Raw genomic sequence first — 17,399 nt, forward strand, 5'->3', positions numbered from 1 at the left:
AATAATGAGGACTTAGAAGAAACAGATTAATCAGACTCAAGGTTTACAAAGTAACATCATAATTTTGGTTTTCCCCACTTGCAAAGAATAGTCAGAGTACCCTTGTGAGGGAAAAATGCAGAAAACTTGCTTATTTAGTGTTTAGTTCATGCATAGACTCAAGTGTATGATGCAAAACAATGCTCATTTTTCTTGCAAAGGCATGATAATTGCATGTAGACTTTCCACTTTGCATAACATGGGTATGTCCCCTCTTTGTCTCCTTGCTGCTCTTTCTAGTGGTTCTGATCAGCTTCTCTGTCTTCTGGTTGATCACACACAGTTGTCTCAAGCTTGTCTGACTTAACACAAGTTCAGCTTGGTGGCAAAATAACTAAGCAGTGGCCAAAACTGACATTATTTCTGCAACTCATTTCAGTAGCCAAGAGAAAGAGGTTGAAGGTAGATTTAAACAGAATGTCAGGGAGTAGAAAGTAATTTCAGTGCAATGCCTTAACATTGCTTGATGTGTTTGCTTCGTAATTTTGTCAATAGGAGTCTGGAAAAGCATAGCCCATTAAATAATTTTGGAATTGTGTTTGTGGTTTTTATTGTCTCCACCCATTGCCAAAGTATTTCTGAAGTACGTGGCTCAAATACTGCTCCTTGCCTCTGGCAGAAAGATTTGAAATTTGGTAACTAGATTTGGAAGATAAAGGCATAATTTTTCACCTTTATAACTTCCTTCTTGGCACAAAGTTGTTGTGCATTGTCTTCTTAAATTGTCTTGATCACAGTACTTGTGCTTCTCTTTGTCCTTAAGAATTGCTATGGATGAGCTTCTTCTGGAAAGAAAGGCATGGCTGACTCTGAAGTCAGTCAGGGAGTAAAAAAAACATGTTTTCAGTAAAACATATTTTTGTCCTGTGGTTAAAATATTTGAAGATACTTAGGAAAAACACATGGATTGGTTGAAATGTTTCTAAATTTCCCAGCACATATAAAAGGTTCTCAGTGCTGTGTATGAGCCGTAGTTCAAGAATATTCTCAAATCAGGACTACACAAGAGATGGCATAATGATTTTTCTAGCACTTTCAGGTTATTAATGAATCTATCATGTTGTGCCTAAACTACCACCACTGCTTTTCACCTTTTAACTTAAGAATGAGTTAAAATGTATTGGTGCTCTGTGTTTTATTCCTTTACTGTTCTCATTCCTTGTTTTTAATTAAGCATCTGAAATAGTAAAATATGCTAACATCACGCTTGTTGAAAGCAGAAATGTTTGTCTTGCCACAGGACAAGAACAGTACAGACATCAGCAATGCAGGCTCCTTGGAAATTCAAGTTTATCAAGGGATGTAGGGCTGATAAACTCCTTTCCTTCTCTCCTTTCCCTCCTTTCTTGACTAACACTGATATGGCATTTGCTTACTGTGTTTTGTAAATGCATCTCCACACTACATACTTTTCTCCCTATGTCTTTCTTATTTGTAAAACGGCTACTTCTGGATTTCCATTTTTCATCACTTTTAACCCCTGCTGTCTATCTGTGAGCAAATGTGGAATTTCAGGCTCATTCAACATCTGATTTCCATGTTTATCTTCCTATCAAAAGACACAGTTGTGGCCAATGTGTTTTGGTGGACTCTTTTTCAAATCACCATGTTGACCTGTCCTGAGAAAGTTCCCCCTTAATGAATTTGGATGTTAGCTCTTGAACAGCCTGAAAACAGCAATAAGCTTCTGATAATCTTTTTTAGTTCCAGAATCCTAAATTAATTAGCCTTCTAGAGTTAGTATGATAGTAATAATACTTACTGCTCTTGTGCAGTTGTAGAATTTACAGGAAGGAGTAGCTGGGCAAGTAGCCCAAAAAGTAGCACAAAGAGTATATGTTGCAGAGTCAGGGATAAGAGGCCAGATTTGTGACTGGGTTCTTACCTCATTGTTCCTTGTCACTCATCACCAACTAAAGCTGAATTTGAACCAGTGACCTAGATGTGAAAGGACCCATAACACATTATTAGTCCTGTAAGCAACTCAGACTGTTTGGTTTGTATATATCTAATATGTTGTTTTAATACTATCTGAAATCAATCCTTTCACTATAAATGGTTTGCTAAAAGGGTAATTTTTCTTAGATAGAGGCAGAAATGAAAATTTCAAACTAAATGTGGTATTAGAAAGAAGTGGAATGTTATAGTGTCCTTTGTTTTTGCTTCTGATTATGTTTGGGAAGGGAATTGCTTGGGTTATGTGTTAGATTAGGCAAGAAACCAAGGAAGCTGTTCATCTGATGTGTGACAGAAAGTTAATCTGATGAACAAGCTGAAAGGACATTGTCAAGCTGTTTCAGGCTCAGAGCTTGTCTTCTGGGAAGTTATAATCTAGTGCATGAAAACTTGTGTCCTAAAAATGTGTTAGCTTTTTATGAGAACATTAATGGATTTATAAAAGCAGTGCTGACTGAAAAATCCCACTTATGTAGCAATGTAAGAATTCATGAACTGTTTGTTGGTATTTCTTGTAGGAAATGGTTATGTCCAGCTGAATTCCCAGATCTGTGCATACTTCTGCTTCTAGATAGACAAAAGAATTGCATAGTTTGCCACAAATTAAAGAGATAAATAAAATTCCAAAGTTTCTCTACTTATAGTTTGAGTCCTTGTATTCATTTGGTCTTTATGTACTTGTCAGATTATCAACTGAAGGAGTTAGGACTAATAATATTTCTCTCTAGCTCTAAAATCCTCATACATGTAATGCTGTTCACTTCTTCCTTAGGAACCAAACTCAGTTTTCACTTGTAACCTCACCATTTTTACATAGCCAGCTCTCAAACCATGTCATCAGAAGGAATAATCTGGAGGATGATGGTAGACGTTGCTGTTTCATTTCCATCCTTGCTTTCTGTTTAGTTTTTCCAGTCAAACACAACTTGGAGAAACCCAAAGTTATTTTACATTGCAGGGGCGGACAGACAAGCCCGGAAGTACCCTAAGAACTAGTGCTTTATCATTTTAAATATAAAAAAATAGCTCTTACCCAATTAAAATAATATCTTGTTAAAAAAACCCCAAACAAACAGAAGGTTCAAGGTCAATTAGGCTACATGACCAGTAGAAATATTTTGTCTGACTGTTAATAGGTTTTTTAAACAAGTTATCTGTGTCTGTGACTTTACTATTTTTGTGAAGTTCACATGACTAAGATTTACCTAAGATAAAGTCTTTAGAAACTAACTCTAAGCCTTTGTATTTTAGCACTAGGTGAACAGGGAAATTTGTATTTCATTTGTGTGCTGCAGAGATAGGTTAAGATGACCTACTTGAGGTCCTTTCTAGTCGACCAGTGCCTATGCTATTAACGTATTTGCTGACTGCAAGCTGTAGCTTCCTCTCAGAGACATCAAAGCCAAACTCCATCTTTCTTGGAAAAAATTCAGGGTTGTGTTGGTATGAACAAGAACAGTATCATCCTCCCACCCTGCACAAAGTGTCAGGCAAAGAAAAGGAATGCTGTCTTGGGCTTCTGCAGTCTCAGCTAGTACTTTCAAGTATTTGTTTGAAAAAGTCAGAATTATTTTATGTTTAAAATTGTCTCTAAACTTGCGCTAGTTCTGGGGAGGCCAGTGTTCAGTCTTCTGCCATTTGTATTCATCAAGTGGTTTGTCATAGCATTGTATATTTTTAGTGCACAGTGTGAGCAATGAGTTTAGTCTGACCTTTTCATCTTTGTTGCTCTGATCTTGAATTCTTTTAAGCTGTTGAGCAGAAGTAGGCTTTTGTGTTGTAGAGACTGGAGAACACTAAGCTATCATATCTACCACCCACAGCATTTTCCTGCTTTAGGAGCAGAGGGTTTGAAGCTGGAATCTTCAGCTTTCCTTCCTTGCTTTACCCTTGATCCCTTGACATATTGTGGTTAAATTGTTTTATTCTTCCAACCTCAGTGTACCTTTATTTAGGGTAAATTTGGGGCTTTATTTTCACTCTGCAACTTCTTTTTCTTAATATTTCAAGATATTCCTATGGGGAAAATAGTGGATTGACCTTCTGTTCACCTCAGTAAGATCAGTTATGTAGTTTATGACTTCTCTCCCCTCAAATCTCCTTTTTTCAGTCCTGGCACCAAATGGAGTGAAAACACTGAAGGAATTATCAAGGAGACCCTAGAGATCAGAGGCTGTTGGTTGGTTTATGTTTGTTTATTTATTGATTTATGTGTATACTTAATGCTTGGGGTTGGACCCACAGGTGACTTAATTAAAATAAAAAAGTATATTCTGTGAAGCATAAACATACCTGTTTTGCAGGAGCCGTGAGCTTATGAATCAAGCAGCTGTCAGACAAGTTTCTAAAAACACTTCCTCTGTGTAGTTTTAAAGCTAATGGAGAATACTTAATTTCTTTGTGAAGTTCTCCAGAATGATAGGAGTTTAAATGCATTGGAAAGTATCCTAACAGTTTGGCCTGTTTTAGGCGTTTAGTATTTTAGCTGAATGCCCTTTAAACTGATTGCAATCTGGTTTACACCATTTTGATTGAAAGAGGAGCTAGTTTGTATTGGATCATAGAAACAGTATGTTAGTTAATTATAATACGTTATTGAATAGAACAGTTCATAAATTAATATAATTTCATTTTTATATGAATTCACTCTGATTTTTCGAGACCCAAGTATTTGGGAAAAGTTACTAAACCCCCTTTATTTTTTTACCATTGTGGTATAATCTGAATGGAAGTTACTAGGCTGTTGAAACTCAAGGACCTTGTGGCATGGTGTAAGAAAGGTCTTATGATTGTGACCCTTACATGGACCTTAATAAATTTTAAATATGCAAAGAGGCAGTGAGTACAAACAACACAGGTAGTATTTCCAGATTGTTTGGAAGATGAATTCCATCAATTTCGCCATGTCTATGCATTCTGAAGAGTAAATTGCCCAACTGAGACTAGTGCAGGTGTGGACCCTAAAAATTAAAGCTCATTCCTCTAAAGATAAGAGAGGACTGTATCAGTGTATATAAACATCTGAAGGGAGAGTACCAAGAGGTTGGAGTCAGGTGGTACCAGGTAACAGGACAAGAGGCAATGGGCAGAAACTGATTCACAGAAAGTTCCACCTGAACATGAGGAAGAACTTCTTTGCTGTGTGAGTGAGCATGCACTGCAACAAATTACCTAAGGAGATTATGGAGTCTCCCTCACTGGAGATATTCAGGAAGCATCTGGAAGCAATCCTATGCCATGTGCTCTAGCATCACCCTACTTGAGCAGGGAGGCTGGACCAGATGATCCACTGTGGACCCTTCCAGCCTTACCCAATCTGTGATTTTGTGAATCTCTAATGCAGTTATCTACTTTGTTTTTGGCTTATGGAGATAGGGAAGTGCTACAGTAGAGCTTTTGCTGCACAATTTTGCTGCAGTCATGATGATATAGGGAAGTGTGGTGAGATTTGCCTCTGTGTTTGCTTTGATATGAATTACTATTCTCACCTGATGGTTTGAGCAGCATTTAGGCCCAACATCAGGAACCTTTCCACGATGGGACAAGAGAGCTCAGTGAGCCACAGGATTTTGCCTCCAGGTCTGAGCCTTGGGCATCTCTGATTTCAGTCTCAGAGTTGATAGAGTTGCTTAAGTCCCTGGTTCATGTGAGCTCAGAAATGAAACAGCTGGCATTATTTCTTTTTAGTTCTTTATTTTGCTGCTGGACTTCATGTCTCAGCTGCATTTTAAGAATCTGCTCCAGCAGAGACCCTGTATCCTTTTCACCAACTAGCAATTCTGTGGGAAGCTTTTTATTCCTTCAATCTGTTCTGTCTTTGAGTTACTTCTCCAGTTTTCATGAAAAAAGATCATTAGCCTTAAATACTCTTTATGCTCCTTAACCTACTGGAAGACAGCATAGTACATCCACTTCAGGATAGGTAAACAGAGGGCACCAAAAAGAGGAACAACCTTGATAAAACTCATTAATACGTGTTGTAGGGAAAAACAAGCCTTTTCAAAATAGGATTTCATTCTTGTGTTTGCTCTATATTCAAATTCCTTGTAACTCTGTGCTCTTAACAGTAGTGGAATCTGCACTCTTGTGCTTCAGTGGAAGGAAAAAAGCCCTTCTGGTTGTAGAGAACAGCACAAGGAAGTGCACCACCATTACAGGGCCTGGAAAAAATGATAATAACCATTAGGGGAAATGATACTGTGATTGTTTCTGCATGAGGCAGGGTTGTGGTGGTGTATGGAGCGGTTAGATTGCATAACAGTTGTCATGTTCTCCTGTACTAATTTTGGTGCTATATTTCACCAAGTGGGAAGAAGTGACATAATAACATCCAGCCAAATTTTAACGGCTTTTTAATCCAAAGATAAATCACTCGGTAAAACAGTGTTGCAGAGACTGTATGTGTCTGTATATGTCTATATGAAATATGCATAATTACTTGATCTAGACTACAGAAAGGTTCAAAACTGTCAGCAGGGAGCATTTAAAGACCTCTATATATCAGTTTAAGAGAATCTCCATTCCTCATATCCTCATATGCCATGATGAGAGCATACAAAGTTTTACTGCTTTGTTGTGGTTTCTTTCTGAAGACATGATGTGACTTAGAATCATTAATCAACGATTTGTAATCCAAAAACCCATCAGGTACATTTGCTGGGAATCATTCATCTATATAATGAGAAGCACAATAACAGAAGTGATTGCAGTCATAGTTGAGTGGTTAGAAGTTGCTGCCTCTCAGTGCTAAGTATCTTACCTCCACTGAGAAAAAGTGCAGTGAGTACCTGCTACACATTCCAGTGCAAAGTGGAATGGATTTCCATGAATCCTGCTGCACACATCAGCTTACTCCCATGTTCCTGTAACTGCATTAAGCTTGAGAGCATGCATGGGTCAGTCACTGAGTTTCAGCTGATGGCATGTAGCTGTAAAGTATTGTAAGAATTTGCAGTTGGTCATTTCCTTATGCCCTAAAAATGTTTAAAAGTAAGATTAACTCATATTGAATGTGGGTGAATATAGAACGTTTTACTGGTCCTGCAAATCAGTGGTTTAAATTAGGAACATGAGACTTGGCTTGGTTTGAGTTCCTTCTGCAGCTCTACATGTTGCACCTCACTGTTGGTGGAACTTCTCTTTCAAATTACATTGTAAAAAAATTAATTCAAGAGTAAGAAAGAGCTAAACACCACTTTCTCCTGTGCACAATGAGCAATTAAATTCTGTCTTAACTCACTGTGAGTTATTCTCTCTGTACAGAGACTGGAGAAAAAATAAACAGCAATCAGTGGCATTCAGTCCCATGTCTTCTGGAGTTTTGTAGTACCATCACTGGATCTTTCTTCTGATGGAGTTGGAAGGGACCAGAAGGATTTTGATACACGGGAAAAAAATCACTGTGGGAATTACATTTGGCTTGTGGCATTACGTGAAGCATATGGCTCACCTGCAGAACTTGAAGCAGTTAAGAGTGACCTGAGGTGCAAATGCTGTACCAAAAGGGAAGGCGAAGGGTGAGGGGACAAGAATGATGTTAGAGTCTCATGCTTATATTCTAGTTGCAGTTCCAGCTGGGTTTCCTCTGGGTTTACTGCAGGATGTTTGAAAAAAAGTGGCTCCTTGTTAATCTCGGGCAGTTTCTATGATTGATGCTTCCCCTTAATTGTAAAAAGAGCGCATTGGTGTTTCTGCTTAATTTGTGTCTATTTCCTGCTTTATTATTGCAATAATGATTTACTGTCTTAAATGATGGAAGTTTATGACTTGTTAGCCTTTTTTGGACGTTGAAACTGGATGCTCTTTCATGTGAATGAACTTCTTCACAGTGACAGTCTGCTCCTGAAATGTTACATTGAAACCCAAACATAACACAGCAATAAAAGACAGTATATGGTTGGTGCATTATTTCTTCATTTCATTAAAATAGAGAGCATAAGCAGATTTTGCATGCTTCACATGAACAAAATTAATCTATTCAGGACTCTATTATCTTCTTTTACACTAAAAAATAAAAAAAGAAGCATTCAGAAGAGAGCGACCCAAGTGAGTACAGTGCAGTACAAAAAGATGGGTGAAGAAATGGTAGAAAGAGGAAATGCTTGGAGCTTGACTAAAGGAAGGCTGTGTTTTTACTAATTCCTGCTCTCCTAAAATGTCCTGCTGTTGCTCCAGTCCCTCAGGCAACCTACAGAATATTCCTGCAACTAACACCAGGAAGGGTAGAAAAGACAATGGCTTAAGTATGAATAGGGGCACTGTTAACAATGGAAAATTTGTCACAAAGAAAGCAAACCAGATGCTACTACTGAGTATGCAGCCATGATTTTTTAGGAGTAATTTGAGCCATTCTGATACCTGGCAGGGGAGTTCTTGTTTCAGGCTGGCACATGGATATGCAAGGCAGTAGTTTGGGCACGTTTTAGCTGAATATCCGGAAGTTGTTTCTGAGCGCAAAATCTGTTAGGCCAGCTGTTCCCAAATGGTTTGGGTTTGTGCCTCTGTTTTTGGTGGTGAACTCACCCCAGCCAAGCTTGCGACCCTAAAGACTAACATAAACAATCACATCTCTGTCAGGCTTGCGACCCCACTCTGTGAGGCTGTGACCCTGCTGGAGGTCACAACCCCCGGGTTGGGAATTGTTGGCGTTGACTGTCAGATAGTCCTGCTGGGGGAGCGCTGATATGCCCCATCCAGGCCAGGATCATCACAACAAATGCCTTCAGATCTCACAGTAATTTGTAGACCTCTGCCACTGGTCTGAGAGTGCAGCTTATTAGAGCTGACATGTCACTTTGGTACATCAGGAACATCTCGGAGATCAAAAGGTCATAGTCCTCCCACGCTGCCACAGTCTTTCTTCATGAGCTCTCCTCTCCGCCTTACTTCCCTGTCAGTTGGCTGGCAGCGAGCCCCGGCGCCCTCGTGGCGCGCCTGACTCGGCCACGGCTGCTGGATGGGTACCAGCTGCAGCTTCTGCCACCAGCCACCCTTTCCAAAACCATTCTCCCTGAATACTCCTTGCCTTAATGAAGGGATTGATGTCTGTCTCTCTCTGCTGGAGTAATTAAGCATTATGTTCGAAGTAATGAAAAACTGTATAGGGCAGTGCTAGTGGAGGTGGGCTAAACCTTTCTCTATATTTTGTAAAACAAATTCTGTTATTCATGTACCTGTGCATATGTGCACAGTCTTATGGATGTAGGATGCTGATGGAGAAACAAACAGAAGAGAGCCTTGTGTGATGGCTGGCCTGCAGAGGCTAAGGACTTGATAAGCCACGCAAACAGCCTTTTAGCATAAAATGACAAGTTACAGATGTCCTAATTAGATATCTGATTTTTAAGCCGTGTTCTGCTGCAATTTTAAGTGGTGTTTATAAACCAAATCAAAAATAGATTTCAAATTTGTTTTTTTGAAAACATTCATTACTGTAATGGAAAATAGTAACATTTTAATAACTAGCTGATAGTCCAAGGCCAGTGATTTGATAATTTACAGACATGGAAGTTTGACAGTAGCATTGTTCTGCAAATCCAACAAGGGGAGGAGCCTGCAACAGGTGATTTATTTTTACTTACAGTTTTATCAACAGATCCTGAAAGTTTCCAATGATGTTAGGAAGGGAAGAGGAGGATATGGTGCAGAAAAATATTAAAATTGCCTATCATTTGGATTAAAACCTGCATTACATAAAATTAGCCCAGAATTCAGTCTGCACAAGTCTAGTTTCAGAGCTCTATGTGGAGTGCTTTGTTTAAGAATGTTGATGGACTGATTTTCTGCCAGGCGGGTGCATAGAAAGCATTACACTGAAAATGAGAACAGCAGAGTCAAGTTGTGGACTGTGTAAGCCACTCAAGTAAATGGTCAGAAAATCTCACTGTACATGTACTGTAAAAAAGAAAAAATTGTTTGAAACTTTGTGTCTGTAACTGGATCATCCCTTAAACACTAATTACATGTCAGAAAATGGAGCATAAAGTCTCCTCCATCTGTCCAGGTTGGATTTGGTGCACAAAGGAGCATATCCAATTCGTAGTACCTCTTAGGTAATCAGATTAATATCTCCTGAACTGAATTTACCCTTTTGATAGTGAGTCTTTCATATGCTGTGTTTCACATATCACATTCTGTTGAAGCTCTGTGGCTTTTCAGTAATTTCCTTGAAATCTATATGTGGTATGTCTGCCCTCTTTTGAGCTGTTCTTGGGACACGCATCAATTAGATGTGTTTCTGGCACTCTCTTTATGGCATAGTTTCCCTGGAGTCAAAAACTGCTCCAAAAACTGAGATCATTTGTTTAATTTAAAAGCAAAAGGGTATAGAACTACAATTTCAGGCTTCAACAGCTATGCTTCTGAAGCTTTGAAGGAATGGGGAAAAATTTTGATGTCTTATACACAAAATAAATAAATTCTTGAGTTGTTAAAGTATCCGATTCCATCCATTTTTGCTTCCCTTGCTTATCTTTCAATTTTCATTCTTTTTTTCAAATAGTAGATTTTTGACTTGTCAAATTTCATTGTTTATTGGTTGTTCTTAGCGAAACAGAAGGCTGGATTTTGTAATCTGGGTCTAAGAAAAAACTGTAAATTATGCAGGATGGTACATAATTAAAATTTATTTTAAGCAATCTGAATACAGAATTCTATTTCAAGTGTTTGAAGTTTTTGGCTCTAAGACATTCTGGAAATGTATACTGTATAGGAGGTCCTATTTTTTTTTTTTCCCAAGTAAACTGAAAACATGAAAACTCCCATGTTCAATCAGCTCCTCCAGTAGGATTCATTTTGTACCTCAAATTTCTTCCAGCCTGCATTTGCAGTGGGCTTTTCACTGAGATTTTGAAACAAGTCCTCAATGATCTTTGCTTGCTGCATGTTTGTTCATTACATGGGGTAGTTTTGATGTGCACCAACTAGAGAACTTTTGTAAGAAATTAAACCAGAAGTTTTGGTGCTAGCTAGCTAGCTCTGTGCTGTCCAGTAGTGCTCAAAGCCATCCTGAAGGCAACAGAGTCTAAGCCTATTGCTGGAAATCAAGCAACAGCTGAGTAGGGATATTCTCACAGGGAACCAGAGCAGGCAAGTTTGGAACAGAGCTGTGATGCACTCACAGGGTAGTTAGAGGGGGATCAACACCAACTCTTTTGGGTGTCTGACACTGCTGTGTCTAATTAGTCACTAATGGGGACTTGCTTCTTAAACAAAAATATGAAATGTTTTCTCTTGTGTGTTTTATGTGTCAGCCAATACAGACCACTTCCAAAGAGCAGTAGGAGGTTTTAATAATAAGCTGTATTGCCTGTTGCCTGACGTGTGGTTACTGAGCTCAGGTAATACTTGATCACAAGAAACAACAGTAGGCATTTCAGCAGGATAACAGTTCAAATCCTAGCTGATGGGATTTGACAAGCTCATTTGTGCTGAAGCCTGGGCTGCTGTGTCTTTCATTTACTGTTGTTTATGCTATGAAATATGGCATTTTGTCTCCCTTTGCCCTACAGTCACATCTCAGTGGCAGTAAACATTTGCCTCAAGTAGCAAATTCCTGGGTTGAGTCATTATCAGCATCTGCTGCTGAATGATCTTTCATAAATGCCATCCAAGTCGCTTTTCCCTTGCTGTCCCCTCTGTTTTAACTTCAAACTGATAATGTTGATGTTTTGTTTTAAGACTTGAAACAAGGCCTGTCATGTTTGAGAGTTATGCTATCCACTGAAAACTGCTACCCACTGAAGGATGAGTGACTAAGAAGATGGGCCTGCAGGGGCTTTTTGAGCTTTAGAAGTCTGTAAATCTTTTCTTGTTAATGTTGGTAGGAATGAAGTTTAGGACACACTTTAATGCCTTCAAGCTAATAGAGTGCCTGTCAGTGACCAAATCTGAATCTCAAGAGGAAAAGTTCACAGTGGGCTCTACTAAAAATGCCAAAAACCTCATGGAGCCTTTAGTTTGTTCTTTCGACTGTGCACGAGAATCATGCAAACTAGCAAAGACTGGTAATGTTATTTTCCTCCAGGTTAGTATGAGGTAACTCTGACCAGCATGGGATCAACATGTCAAGTCCTTAATGGCTTTTGGCCAAGTCCTTGTCTTGGCTTATTGTCCAGAACTGCCCAGTTCTGCTTTTCCTGAGGGTGCATCTGCTTCTTAGTCAGCGCTGTGGTGGTCATGTGAGCTAGCATGAAATGAGCTCTTGGGATCCAGAGGGTTCCAGCAGCAGATGAGTCACACAGGCAGAGAGGTCAGCACAGCATAATCTTTCTAGTATTTACCACACACATTGTAGATATATCCTGAGATGTTAAAATGAAATACCTGAATGAGAAGATCCTGTGGGTGAGAGGAGGTTCTATCACCTTAGTGCCATTCTGACAGTGTAAAGGACTTGAAAAGTTTATGTTAATGAGCTGTGGATTTCACTTAGGAATACCTTGTTTTCCTCCCTTTTTCTAACAAGGTGTTTGTGTCCTGTAGGCTGAATAATAATTGAAAGCAAGTTTAGTGATATGCAATATGTGCCCATGCAGTGTAGGGCAACTTTGACTTTATTATAGCTTCATCCCAGGATTTTATGGTTTTTTCTAAGGTGATAGAAGGTCACCTGCATTTGGGTGCTATGCAGTTTTGAATCAAAAGCACTTTAAACAAATAAAGTAATGATTGCAACTTTCTATGTCTGTAAACCAGTGGATTTTCAGCAGATTACTTTGATTGTGCTGAAAATTTTTTGTGACAACTGTGATATGAATGGAAACAAAATGTGTTTTATCAGAGGTAGCATGTTCTGTAGAAATGTGATTTTTGCTGGTAAAATAAAAATCTTGAACACAAAAAGGAGACAAATCAGAGGTTCTTGATCGTAACTAGAGACATGTTACACAAAATAACATCTGGGTTATTTTCTGGATGTTTCTTTTTTTTTTTCTCTCTCACCATTCTTGCACCCTTCAAACTAAAAATATGTTGTTTTGCAAGGTTTTACTTTAGCTAAACCAGTGAAGAATAAAACAAAACCAAAACTGTTTCCTGTTCGACCCCACTTCTTAGTTCCATCTGAAATTCCATGGTGTTTGTCTTGCATTTTGCACAGGTACCTGTGGTAGTGGTGTGCCATATTCTAATCGCTCTGATAAACAATACCTTGCCAGTGCTTGCCTTGCATACAGTGGTGAGCAATTCCTACACTCAATGGTGACATTGAAAACGTTTGAGGGATTGCTCTCCAGTTCCAGCAGTTTAATTGCTAATGATGTGTTATTACTTCAGAATTTAATGGCTGTTTCTGGTTATGATGGAGTTGGTATAAACCTGCAAGCTTTTTAAAACTACATTTGTTGCTTCCTCTTTGCAGTGTGGTTTCCTCCTTTGCTACCTTCAAAATATTGTGGTCCAGGGTGTTGGGTGAGGTGACATGTCCTATTTACACTCAATTGGAAAAGACTGCGTCATGGGCACTTGAAGCTCTGTGGGGTTTTCTTAGTTCAGACGCTCAGATGTGGCTTCCTGTCATCACCTGATTACTTACTTTGAATGCTAAAATAATCTTGCTGCCTTTGGTATTATTGTCTGACCCTTAAGAAGAGGACAGGCATAGATTTTAATGTTATCTCGGTGTGCTGTTGTGTAGTGAGCATGGTGATCATCAAAACATTACATGGCATACACTCCCTCATAGTTCACCTCAGAAGAAAGCCTCTTATTTGTCTCATTGGCTGCCTCTGCTGCCTTTCCAGTCTCTTCTCCATCTCCAGGGACACAATTCCATATTGATTCAATTACTGAGGCAGTCACACTCTTGTTGATACACAGATCTTTCAAACACTAAATCAAGGCATTAAGACCTAGTGATAGCAAGTCACATCAGTTTAAAAAAGGTAGGAGGGTCTGAACGGAAAATATTTTTGATCCCTTAGTCTCAAAGAATCCTGTGATGCCCTGAGTGGTTGTAGTCAGTATAAACTCTTCCAGCCAGGGCCTTGTGCCTTCAGTGTCTGAGCTGTAATAGCCCTGAGTGTCTCGTTACTATCAGTTAATAAACCAAGTGGTGATAATTTTGTTCTTCCATTTTAGTCTTCATCTGGCTTGACCATGTAGTGGCAACAGAGTTGACAGCAAGTATTCTTCCTCTTCCCTATTTCCAACAATATTACAGCTGTCTTGTGCTTGAGGGTTCTGCAAGCAGAATTGTGATAACAGAACAAATAGGCCAGGAAACAAAAATTAAAGTGTTTATCTGAATCTCTCAGTTCACCAACCCTAAAAATGGCCCTGCCATGCTTTCCTGTCATCTCCCAGTTCCTTGAAATGGGAAACATTAAACCAGCCATATAGTGTAGATGTGTTTAGTTGGAGGGCTTGCCACCAGCTTCGTATCTGATGGAACTACAAAGTTCAACATACAAAATAGTGTCATTCATTGTTTATCCTCAAAGTTTTGGCAGATATGTGTCAAACACAGCTCAACAGGATTGCTGCAGCCTGCCTGTTTGAAAGCAGCTGGAGATTTGAAGTATCTCAGGTTCTGGAATCTATGCTTTAAAGGGCTTAAAGATTTTCTGTTTTGTTTGAAGGGCATAAAGATTTTCTGTTTTGTTTTGGTTTTGGATTGCTTTATTTTACAGAATCAAGGATTAAAGAATCAGACCCTTCACAGTAAGCTTCTGGGTAAATTGAAGTACTAGAAAATGTTTTCCTGTACTTGTTTTATTGTTTTTAAAATAACTGTGCTTTCTTCCCTTACCCTTCATTTTTCTTGCTGTGGCAGTCTTAGTATCACTTTGAGGTTCTTTTGTGTTTCCTTCTGCATTTTATGGACTGCCTGTTTCTTTCTTTCCATTTGCACTGTGAACACTACAGACTGCACAGAGCAGTGGTACTGTCTGTATCAGTGGTTTTCATAATCTGGATGGGTAAAGACCTGAGTAAGCTGGTGTGAGGTAGCTGTCCCAGATACAGGAGGTAGGATGAGACACCTGAGGTCCCTTATTCTTGGAGCTTATGATATTATTTTTGTCTGTTCTGTACTTTTCTTTACTACTGTCTTTTTATATAAATGCTCTTCTTTGTCGTGCTATGTTTGTTATACCCATTTATCAATTTATATACAAGGTTACACATTTTGATGAATCTCTGATATGTACTGGATCTATTAACTGGGACTCTTTCAAAAGACAGGGATCTTAATTCTCCTAATAGCTAATTCCCTAATTATAAATCTACTTACTTTGATGCTGTTAAATATGCTGATGATTTGAAGATTATATTTTCTGTCATCTCAGGTTACTAAATTCTTGGTAAATTTTGAGATGGAATAGTGCTGCTTGAAAGCAGGAGGAGAAAAATGTTTTCTCTTATGAAGCCTTCTGTCCAATTTTAGAATCTTTTTAAGAGAACTTGAAGAAATTCTGATGGTTGTTTCCCCCAAATCTGAACTCTGCAGATAGGATAATTCTTTTCCTCTTGAAATGAGCAATGAATTTTTAAATGGAAAAATTACTTTTGTTGGTAAGTTCCAGGTAGTGATAAATAGCATACATACAGATCTAAGACATCCCTAATTTTGGCCTAATGAGAGCTCTGGCCTGCCAAATCTCTTGCAGTACACATCCTCTTGTAACTCACAGCCTGCTTCCCTCCTCTCATATTAATCCCAGGATAACACTAAACTGCCAGTAAGTTACAGCCCTCAAATGTTGACATTCCTTGAAAAAGTAACTGGGTTTAACATCAGTGATGAACTTACTGTAACTAACCAGATGTAACCAAGGTGTGTTTAAAGAGACTCTTTTAAATCACACCTCGTGGTCAACATTAACGTTTTCCTAGCACCTAATATAGGCTAGATGAAAAGAATTTTGGTGCTTTCAGGGTATTGACAGAAACAACTGTGCCTTCTACTTACATCTGTAGTTAGGAAAATATTTGCTAAAAACAGACTGTACTTTTTAATATATTTTAGTATTACTGTAAAGCACTAAGCTGAACTCTCTGCAAACCATAGTCTTTCCTCTTGTCCTTGTCTATTGAACACAAGCAGTGGTGACACAAGCTGTTCTACTGGCTTATCAGTGTATTTCAGCTTTGATCTGGAGGCTCCACATCCCATTACTCAGCATGGAAGATCAGGCTCTCATTTATTCCTTTGCTGAATGTCTAAAGTTGCTGTGAAGGTCACTGATGTAGATCCTGCAGTATGCAGTGAAACTGGTAAGTTGGCAAATTCGCTTTACATCAGGCTGTAAACAACTGTCTGATGGTTATGACATCAGCTGCTACTGACCTGTACTGGATACAAACCAGTGACCTAAAGGTGAAACATTTCTCCTACAACCAGTCATTTTCTTGACTTAGGCCAAACTAATGACCTAACAGTGAGACCTGTATTTCAGTCCATGGCTGAAGATGGAGTCAGAAATTCCGAGTAACTACAGTCAATAGACCACAGTTCTTTGAACTTCAAGCACTTGGGTGCAAAAAGCTTGGAGAATTTGCAACCATAAGTGGACAGATATATCTGATTTTCTGACTGTCTCTTACTTTTCCACCAGCAGGTTCCCTGTGGTTCTAGGTTTAAGGGCCTATGTATGATACGTGTGTGTGTGTGTATAGATAAATATATATTTGCATGGGTGTGTTTATAGCAAGTAATCTTGATGCTTATATTAGTTTGATTTATTTCCTTGGTAGCAAAGAAGGAATGTGTATGTAAGCACAGGCTTTTGCTCCCTGTCCAGACTGTTCTCCCAGAAGGCTTACTGATAGGGTAATCCAGTATCTATGAAGTCAGTCAGTGGTGATGCTGGGGAACCTACTTCTGCCCTCTGGATAAATCTTGGAGGAGACAGGTCGCTGATAAGGAAGCATCATGCTGTTTATGCCTTCATGCTTGTGCAACAAATGTTGCAAAATGAGACAAATAAAAGATAATGTAACATAGTTCTTAAAGTTTGGCCTTTGGCCCTTGGGCTTTACAGATAAATACCTAATGGACCATAGGGGAGCAGGGTAGGTCCATGTGTTACACTCTTCTTGACTGTTTTCATTTCAGGATACAATCTGTTGCCCTAAAATGAAAGTTTCAATCTATACTGAATATATATACTGTAAATGCATATGACTAAAACCAGTTAATAAAATGAGTGTCCATATTCCTCAAAATGTCCAAATTATTTGAATAATGTATAGTGCATACAAGAATTCTGGGATGCTAGAATGAAGGGACTCTTTCCTTCTAAATACCAGCAGCAGATAGCAGCTATTTTGAAGATTAATTTTCATCTGTGAATTTAATTCTGTGGAATACTGCCAAATCCATTCCATCAGTGTGATGGTTTCCCAGGCAATTTCCAAGATGGACAATGGGACAGAAGGCTTTCTCCTTTTTGACTCACAGCATA

At 38.8% G+C, this 17,399-nt stretch overlaps 1 protein-coding gene across 4 annotated transcripts in view; it reads left to right on the plus strand.

Moving 5' to 3' along the window:
* Positions 1 to 17,399, plus strand: part of RAD51B (RAD51 paralog B) — a 404,105-nt gene that overhangs the window by 184,306 nt on the left and 202,400 nt on the right. The gene's annotated exons all lie outside the window — the stretch shown is intronic.

The sequence above is a fragment of the Catharus ustulatus genome, chromosome 6 (assembly GCF_009819885.2).
Source record: "Catharus ustulatus isolate bCatUst1 chromosome 6, bCatUst1.pri.v2, whole genome shotgun sequence".
NCBI classification, from domain to species: Eukaryota; Metazoa; Chordata; class Aves; order Passeriformes; family Turdidae; genus Catharus; species Catharus ustulatus.